Raw genomic sequence first — 10,502 nt, forward strand, 5'->3', positions numbered from 1 at the left:
TCCAGTCTACTTCATTCCATTCCATTCCGTTCCATTCCTCTCCATTCCACTCCAATCCACTTCACTTCACTCCACTCCACTCCAATGCACCCCATTGCATTCCATTCCATTCCACTGCATTCCATTCCATTCCTTTCTTTTGAGAGTATCACACTGTGTCACCCATCCTGGAGCGCAGTGGTACAATCTCAGCTTCCATTGCGTTCCATTCCATTCCATTCCATGAGACTCCTCTGCACTCCACTCCATTACATTCCACTTCACCCATCGTCACTCCACTCCACCCCTTTCCAATCCACTCCACTCCATTGCATTCCACTGTGCTCCATTCCATGCCACTCCGTTCTATTCCTCACCACTCCAATCGACTCCACTCCACTGCATTCCACTCCCCTCCATTCCATTCAATTCCGTGCCATTCCGATGTATTTCACTCCACTCCACTCCACTCAATTCGTCTCCATTACCCGCCTCTCAAATACATTCCACTCCAGTACACTCCATTCGATTACATTCCACTCCAGTCCACTCCACTCCTCTCCATTCCACTACATTCCATTCCATTTCGTTCCATTCCACTCCCCTCCCTTCCATTCGTTTCCACACCATTCCACTCCATTCCATTCCATTCCAATCCACTCTAATCCACTCTACTCCACTCCTTTCCACTTCTTTCGATTCCTCTACTTTCAACTCCACTCCACTCCCTTCCACTCCACTCCAATCCATTCCATTCCATATAATTCCACTCCCTTCCACTCTACCCCATCCACTGTATTCCAATCCACCGCTGTTAACTCCACTCTGCTCCCCTCCATTCCAATCCACTCCATTCTACTCTACTTCTCTCCATTCTATTCCTTTCCACTTCATTCCAATCTACTCCATTGCATTCCACTCCACTCCATTCCACTCCTTTCAGACCTTTCCACTCCATTCCATTCCTCTCCACTCCACTCCATTCCACTCCATTCCACTCAATTCCATTCCATTCCATTCCATACCCCTCCATTCCACTCTACTCCATTCCATGCCATTCCTTTCCACTTCACTCCACTCCACTACATGCCACTCCATTCCTCTCCATTCCATTCTGTTCCATTCCTTTCCACCCCACTCCACACCATTCCACTCCACTCCATTCCATTCCAGTCCACTCCACTCATCTCCACTCCAGTCCACTCCATTCCACTGCACTATACTCCATTTTATTCCACTCCCCTCCAGTCCACTGCACTCCAATCCTTTCCATTCAATTTCAATCCACTCCATTCGATTCCTTTCCACTACATTCCTTTCCGTTCCCTTCCATTCCACTCCATTCCACTCCTCTGCAACCCACTCCATTCTACTCCACTCCGTTCCACTCCATTCCTTTCCACTCCATTCCAATCCACTCCTTTTCATTCCACTCCATTACCTTCCACTCCATTCCACTCCACTTAACTCCATTCCATTCCATTCCATTCCTTTCCTCTCGACTCCACATCACTCCACTCCTTTCATCTCCACTCCACTCCACACAATTGCACTTCCCTCCTTTCGATTCCATTCCATTCTCTTCCTCTTACTCCCCTCCATTCCACTCCACTCCACTCCATTCCTCTCCATTCCACTCCATTCCATTTTATTCCATTTCATTCCACTCCATTGCATTCCCATCCACTTCATTCCATTCCATGCCACTCCACTCCACTCCACTCCAATCTGCTTCAGTCAATTCCTATCCACTTGTCTCCATTCCCTTCCATTCCACTCCATTCCATTCATTTCCACTCCATTCCACTCCACTCCACTACTTTCCACTTCACTCCATTCAATTCCATTGCAGTCCATTCCGTTCCACTTCATTCCATTCCTCTCCATTCCAGTTCATTCCAATCCAATCCACTCCACTGCATTCCATTCCTCTCCATTCCACTCATCTCCCTTCCTTCCCACTCCACTCTACTCCACTCCATTCCGTGCCATTCCATTCCATTTTGTTCCATTCCATTCCACTCCACTAGACTCCACTCCACTCCTTTAGATTCCATAGTACTCCATTTCACTGCATTCCAATCCACACCACTGCGTTCCGTTGCATTCCCTTCCATTCCATTCCACTCCTCTCCATTCCACTCCACTCCACTCCACTCCATTCCAATCCATTGGATTCCATTTCACTCCATTCCATTCCATTCCACTCCATGCCACTCCACTCACCTCCACTCCCCTCCACTCCACTGCATTCTGTTCCATTCTATTCCATTCCAGTCCACTCTACTCCTTCCACTCCTGTCCACTCCATTCCATTCCACTCCACTGCACTCCACTACATTCCATTGCATTCCACTCCCTTCCACTCCACTCCACTCCATTGCAGTGCACTCCTCTCTATTCCACTCCACTCCATTCCATTCCATTCCATTGCCTTCCACTCCATTCTATTCTGTTTCACTCCATTCCACTCTACTCCACTGTACTACATTCCCTTCCATTCCACTCCTTTGAAATCAGTTCTTTCCTTCCACAGAATCTCTCTCGGTCACTAAGGCTGGAGTGTAGTCACACAATCTCAGCTCACATTTCTCTTCTCCATTCCATTGCATTCCATTCCATCCCATTCCATTTCTTTCTATTTCACTCCACTCCACTGCATTCCATTCCACTGCATCCCATTCCATTCCACTCTGTTCCTCTTCACTCCACTCCATTCTACTCCTGTCCACTACATTCCATTCCATTTCACACCACTGCATTCCATTCCATTCTTTCCACACGATATCACTGTGTCAAACAGCCTGGAGAGCTTAGGCACAATCTCAGCTCACATTACATGTCAACTCTCTATTGAACTGCATTCTATTGCATTAAATTCCATTGCATCCCATTCCATTCCTTTGCTTTCCATTACATTCAATTCCATTCCATTCCACTCCTTTCCACTCCGCTCCACTCCAGTACGTTCCTTTACATCCGATTCCATTCCACGCCATTGCAATCCTCTCCACTCCACTGCACTGCACTCCACTCCACACCATCCCGTTACTTTCTGCTCCATTCCACAGCACTACACTCCTCACCACTCCACTCCACATCATTCCATTCCTTTACATCCGATTCCATTCCATTCCATTCCTCTCTATTCCACTGCACTCTACTTCAGTCCACTCGAATCCACCCAATTAAAAATTCTTTCCATTCCATTTCTTTCTTTCAAGAGTATCTCACTCTGTCACCCAGCGTGGAGTGCAGTGGCACAATCTCAGCTCACATATCATTTCATCATTCCATTACATTCCATTGCATTCCATTCCATTCCAGTGCACTCCACTCCACTCAATTCCACTCCACTCCACTCCAATACGTTCCATTCCATTCCATTCCAATCCCTTCCATTCCACACTGTTTTATCGACAGGATCTCCCTCTCTCACACAGGCTCCAGCGCAGTGGCCAAATCACTGCACATATTTCTTCATTCCATTCGATTCAATTCCATTTCATTCCATTGGATTCCATTCCACTCCACTCCGTTCCATTCCACTCCACTCCGTTCCTTTCCTCTCCATTCCATTCCACTCCATTCCACTCTCCTCCACGACACTCCACTCCATTTCACTCCACTCCACTACACTCCTCTCCACACCACTCCACTCCACTCCATTCCATTCCATTCCATTCCATTCCATTCCATTCCATTCCATTCCATTCCTTTTTTTCCACAGGATTTCATTCCGTCACAAAGGCTGGAGTGCAGTGGAACAATAACAGCTCACATTTCCTTTCAGCAGTCCATTGCATTCCATTCCAACCCAGTGCATTCCATTCTATTTCACTCCACGATACTCCACTCCACTCCGTTCCATTCCACTCCGTCCCATTCCATTCGTCTCCATTCGACTCCACTCCACTCCACTCCATTCCATTCAATTCCATTCCACTCCATTCCATTTCACTCTATTGCATTCCATTCCTTTCTATCCACAGGATATAACGTGTCACCCAGTCTGGAGTGCAGTGGCACAATCTCAGCTCACACTCCATGTCAACTTTCCGTTGTATTCCATTCTATTACAATGGATTCCATTGCATTCCAAAACATTCCACTACTGTCCACTCAATTCTATGCCATTCAACTCCGTTCCACTCCACTGCACTCCACTTCATTCCACTCCATCCCATTCCTTTCCACCCCATTCCACTATAATCCATTCCACCCCACACCACTCCATTTCATGCCATTACGTTCCATTTCATTCCATTCCTCCACATTCCACTCCACTAATGTCCACTCTGTTCCATTCCATTCCACTGCGTTCCATTCCATTCCTTTCTTTTGAGAGTATGACACCCAGTCACCCTGCCTAGAGCACATTGGTAAAATCTCAGCTCCCATTCCATGCCATCCCATTCCATTCCACTCCAGTCCCGTCCACTCCATTCTGCTCTGCTCCATTCCAGTCCATTACACTGCACTCCATTCCCTTCCACTACACTCCAATCCACTCCACTCCACTCCACTACTATCCATTCCATTCCACTCCATTCCATGCCATTCCACTCCACTCCATTCCATTCCTTTCCTCTCCGCTCCACTCAATTCCATTCCACTCCACTTCACTCCAATCCATTCCACTCCTCTCCACTCCACTCCATCCCATTCTATTCCATTCCATGCCATTCTATTCCATTCCACTCCACTCCATTCCATTCCATTCCACTCCATTCCATTCCATTCCATTTAACTCCATTCCACTCCAGTCCACTAAATTCAATTTCACTCCGTTCCACTCCTTTCCACTTCATTCCATTCCACTCCATTCCACTCCAATCCATACGTCTCCATCCCACTCCTTTCCATTCCTTTCCACTCCACTCCACTCCAATCAACTGCGTTTCTCTCCACTCCCTTCCATTTCATTTCATTCCACTCCACTCCACTCCACTCCATTCCATTTGATTCAATTCCATTCCACTCCATTCCATTCCATTCCAGTCCGTTCGACACCATTCCACTCTAATCCACTCTACTCCATTCCACTCCATTCGACTCCATTCCACTCCGTTACCTTCCACTCCATTCCACTCCTATTCACTCCATTCACTTCCACTCCACTCCACACCACGATATTCCATTCAACTGCACTCCACTTCACTCAATTCCATTCCACTCCACTCCCCTCCACTCCACTCCATTCCATTCCATTCCACTCCACTCTACTCCAATGCATTCCATTCCACTCCACTTATCGCCACTGCATTCCATTACACTCTACTCCATTCCATTCTATTCCATTCCATTCCACTCCACTACATTCCACTCCAATCCACCTCATATCATTCCATTCCATTCCACTCCGTTCCATTCCATTGTACTCCATTGAAGTACATTCAGCTCCATTCCACTCCACTCCACACTACTCTACTCCACTCTACTCCTTTGCATTCCTTTCCAATCCACTCCATTGCATTCAATTCCACTCCATTCTATGCCAGTCCATTCCATTCCACTCCATTCCACTCTACTTCTTTCCACTCCATGCCATTACAGTCCACTGCATTCTATTTCATTCCACTCCATTCCCTTCCACTCCGCTCCATTCCATTTCATTCCATTCCATTTCACTCCATTGCATTCCATTCACTTCTTACGACAGGATATCACCATGTCACCCTGGCTGGAGTGCAGTGTCACAATCTCAGCTCATATTACATGTCAACTATACATTCCATTGCATTCTATTCCATTGCATTCCATTGCATTCTTTTAATTCCGTTGCATTCAATTCTATTCCTTTCCATTGCTTTCCATTCCTTTCCATTCCATTCCATTCCCCTCAATTCCATTCCATTCCACTCCATTCCAGTCCATTCCACTAAATTCCACTACACTACACTCAATTCTAGTCTATTGCACTCCATTCCATTCCACTCTGTTCCATTCCACTCCATTTGATTCCATTCCACTCCACTCCATTCCGCTGCACTCCATTCCATTCTGCTCCATTCCCCTCCTCTCCATTCTATCACATTCCACTCCACTCCACTCCATTCCATTATACTCCATTTCACTCCACCCCACTACAAGTCATCCCACTCCATTCCATTCCATTCCATTCCATTCTATTCCACTCCATTCCTTTCCATTGCATTCCATTCCATTCCACTCTGGCCAACTCCATTCCACTCCACTCCTCTACGTTCCATTACATCCAATTCCATTCCACTGCATTCCTATCCTCTCCTCTCCAGTGCACTCCACTCCTGTCCATTCCACTCCTTTCCATTCCATTCTGCTCCATTCCACTGCAATGCACTCCACTGCACTCCACTGCATTTCATTCAATTCCCTTCCATCCCATTGCATCCTTCATTCCACTCTGCTCCAACTCACTCCATTCCACTCCACTCCACTCCGTTCCATTCCACTCTACGGCATTCCATTCCATTCCTTTATTGCGAGAATACCTCAGTCAGCCAGCCAGCCTGGAGTGCAGTGGCCCCAACCCACCTCCCGCTCCGTTCCATTCCACTCCGCTCCACTCCTTTCCTTTCCGTTCCATCCACTCCACTACTTTCCGTTACTTCCGATTCCATTCCACTCCATTGCACTCCTTTCCACTCTACTGCACTCCTCTCTACTCCATTTCTCTGCATCTGATTCCATTTCGCTCCATTCCATTGCACTCAACTCCACCCCACTCCAGTCTACTTCATTCCATTCCATTCCGTTCCATTCCTCTCCATTCCACTCCAATCCACTTCACTTCACTCCACTCCACTCCAATGCACCCCATTGTATTCCATTTCATTCCACTGCATTCCATTCCATTCCTTTCTTTTGAGAGTATCACACTGTGTCACCCATCCTGGAGCGCAGTGGTACAATCTCAGCTTCCATTGCGTTCCATTCCATTCCATTCCATGAGACTCCTCTGCACTCCACTCCATTACATTCCACTTCACCCATCGTCAATCCACTCCACCCCTTTCCAATCCACTCCACTCCATTGCATTCCACTGTGCTCCATTCCATGCCACTCCGTTCTATTCCTCACCACTCCAATCGACTCCACTCCACTGCATTCCACTCCCCTCCATTCCATTCAATTCCGTGCCATTCCGATGTATTTCACTCCACTCCACTCCACTCAATTCCTCTCCATTACCCGCCTCTCAAATACATTCCACTCCAGTACACTCCATTCGATTACATTCCACTCCAGTCCACTCCACTCCTCTCCATTCCACTACATTCCATTCCATTTCGTTCCATTCCACTCCCCTCCCTTCCATTCGTTTCCACACCATTCCACTCCACTCCATTCCATTCCAATCCACTCTAATCCACTCTACTCCACTCCTTTCCACTTCTTTCGATTCCTCTACTTTCAACTCCACTCCACTCCCTTCCACTCCACTCCAATCCATTCCATTCCATATAATTCCACTCCCTTCCACTCTACCCCATCCACTGTATTCCAATCCACCGCTGTTAACTCCACTCTGCTCCCCTCCATTCCAATCCACTCCATTCTACTCTACTTCTCTCCATTCTATTCCTTTCCACTTCATTCCAATCTACTCCATTGCATTCCACTCCACTCCATTCCACTCCTTTCAGACCTTTCCACTCCATTCCATTCCTCTCCACTCCACTCCATTCCACTCAATTCCATTCCATTCCATTCCATACCCCTCCATTCCACTCTACTCCATTCCATGCCATTCCTTTCCACTTCACTCCACTCCACTACATGCCACTCCATTCCTCTCCATTCCATTCTGTTCCATTCCTTTCCACCCCACTCCACACCATTCCACTCCACTCCATTCCATTCCAGTCCACTCCACTCATCTCCACTCCAGTCCACTCCATTCCACTGCACTATACTCCATTTTATTCCACTCCCCTCCAGTCCACTGCACTCCAATCCTTTCCATTCAATTTCAATCCACTCCATTCCATTCCTTTCCACTACATTCCTTTCCGTTCCCTTCCATTCCACTCCATTCCACTCCTCTGCAACCCACTCCATTCTACTCCACTCCGTTCCACTCCATTCCATTCCACTCCATTCCAATCCACTCCTTTTCATTCCACTCCATTACCTTCCACTCCATTCCACTCCACTTAACTCCATTCCATTCCATTCCATTAATTTCCTCTCGACTCCACATCACTCCACTTCTTTCATCTCCACTCCACTCCACACAATTGCACTTCCCTCCTTTCGATTCCATTCCATTCTCTTCCTCTTACTCCCCTCCATTCCACTCCACTCCACTCCATTCCTCTCCATTCCACTCCATTCCATTTTATTCCATTTCATTCCACTCCATTGCATTCCCATCCACTTCATTCCATTCCATGCCACTCCACTCCACTCCACTCCAATCTGCTTCAGTCAATTCCTATCCACTTGTCTCCATTCCCTTCCATTCCACTCCATTCCATTCATTTCCACTCCATTCCACTCCACTCCACTACTTTCCACTTCACTCCATTCAATTCCATTGCAGTCCATTCCGTTCCACTTCATTCCATTCCTCTCCATTCCAGTTCATTCCAATCCAATCCACTCCACTGCATTCCATTCCTCTCCATTCCACTCATCTCCCTTCCTTCCCACTCCACTCTACTCCACTCCATTCCGTGCCATTCCATTCCATTTTGTTCCATTCCATTCCACTCCTCTAGACTCCACTCCACTCCTTTAGATTCCATAGTACTCCATTTCACTGCATTCCAATCCACACCACTGCGTTCCGTTGCATTCCCTTCCATTCCATTCGACTCCTCTCCATTCCACTCCACTCCACTCCACTCCATTCCAATCCATTGGATTCCATTTCACTCCATTCCATTCCATTCCACTCCATGCCACTCCACTCACCTCCACTCCCCTCCACTCCACTGCATTCTGTTCCATTCTATTCCATTCCAGTCCACTCTACTCCTTCCACTCCTGTCCACTCCATTCCATTCCACTCCACTGCACTCCACTACATTCCATTGCATTCCACTCCCTTCCACTCCACTCCACTCCATTGCAGTGCACTCCTCTCTATTCCACTCCACTCCATTCCATTCCATTGCCTTCCACTCCATTCTATTCTGTTTCACTCCATTCCACTCTACTCCACGGTACTACATTCCCTTCCATTCCACTCCTTTGAAATCAGTTCTTTCCTTCCACAGAATCTCTCTCGGTCACTAAGGCTGGAGTGTAGTCACACAATCTCAGCTCACATTTCTCTTCTCCATTCCATTGCATTCCATTCCATCCCATTCCATTTCTTTCTATTTCACTCCACTCCACTGCATTCCATTCCACTGCATCCCATTCCATTCCACTCTGTTCCTCTTCACTCCACTTCATTCTACTCCTGTCCACTACATTCCATTCCATTTCACACCACTGCATTCCATTCCATTTTTCGACACGATATCACTGTGTCAAACAGCCTGGAGAGCTTAGGCACAATCTCAGCTCACATTACATGTTAACTCTCAATTGAACTGCATTCTATTGCATTAAATTCCATTGCATGCCATTCCATTCCTTTGCTTTCCATTACATTCAATTCCATTCCATTCCACTCCTTTCCACTCCGCTCCACTCCAGTACGTTCCTTTACATCCGATTCCATTCCACGCCATTGCACTCCTCTCCACTCCACTGCACTGCACTCCACTCCACACCATCCCGTTACTTTCTGCTCCATTCCACAGCACTACACTCCTCACCACTCCACTCCACATCATTCCATTCCTTTACATCCGATTCCATTCCATTCCTCTCTATTCCACTGCACTCTACTTCAGTCCACTCGAATCCACCCAATTAAAAATTCTTTCCATTCCATTTCTTTCTTTCAAGAGTATCTCACTCTGTCACCCAGCGTGGAGTGCAGTGGCACAATCTCAGCTCACATATCATTTCATCATTCCATTACATTCCATTGCATTCCATTCCATTCCAGTGCACTCCACTCCACTCAATTCCACTCCACTCCACTCCAATACGTTCCATTCCATTCCATTCCAATCCCTTCCATTCCACACTGTTTTATCGACAGGATCTCCCTCTCTCACACAGGCTCCAGCGCAGTGGCCAAATCACTGCACATATTTCTTCATTCCATTCGATTCAATTCCATTTCATTCCATTGGATTCCATTCCACTCCACTCCGTTCCATTCCACTCCACTCCGTTCCTTTCCTCTCCATTCCATTCCACTCCATTCCACTCTCCTCCACGACACTCCACTCCATTTCACTCCACTCCACTACACTCCTCTCCACACCACTCCACTCCACTCCATTCCATTCCATTCCATTCCATTCCATTCCATTCCATTTCTTTTTTTCCACAGGATTTCATTCCGTCACAAAGGCTGGAGTGCAGTGGAACAATAACAGCTCACATTTCCTTTCAGCAGTCCATTGCATTCCATTCCAACCCAGTGCATTCCATTCTATTTCACTCCACGATACTCCACTCCACTCCGTTC

The sequence above is a fragment of the Pongo abelii genome, chromosome Y (genome assembly GCF_028885655.2).
Source record: "Pongo abelii isolate AG06213 chromosome Y, NHGRI_mPonAbe1-v2.0_pri, whole genome shotgun sequence".
NCBI classification, from domain to species: Eukaryota; Metazoa; Chordata; class Mammalia; order Primates; family Hominidae; genus Pongo; species Pongo abelii.